We start from the raw sequence: 203 nt of genomic DNA, 5'->3' as shown, positions 1-203 counted from the left end.
TGTGTGTGTGTGTGTGTGTGTGTGTGCATGTGAGAGAGAGAATGAGAGAAAGAGAGAGTGAGAGAGAGAGAGTGAAAGAAAAAGAGAGTGAGAGACAGACAGACAGACAGACAGACAGACAGACAAACAAACATACACACGCACAGAAATAAAGTTTACCTGAATTTCAGTGATCTGCTATAAGGCTTGGTAACTTTGTTACT

The 203-nt window shown here is 41.4% G+C and overlaps 1 protein-coding gene across 1 annotated transcript in view; it reads right to left on the bottom strand.

Annotated features, from left to right (window-relative positions):
• LOC106876216 (uncharacterized) overlaps positions 1 to 203 on the bottom strand; it is a 105,688-nt gene that overhangs the window by 56,973 nt on the left and 48,512 nt on the right. The window lies entirely within an intron of this gene.

This window comes from Octopus bimaculoides, chromosome 8 (assembly GCF_001194135.2).
Source record: "Octopus bimaculoides isolate UCB-OBI-ISO-001 chromosome 8, ASM119413v2, whole genome shotgun sequence".
NCBI classification, from domain to species: Eukaryota; Metazoa; Mollusca; class Cephalopoda; order Octopoda; family Octopodidae; genus Octopus; species Octopus bimaculoides.
Note: the sequence above shows the minus strand (reverse complement) of the source record. Positions and strands in the feature narration are given on the sequence as shown.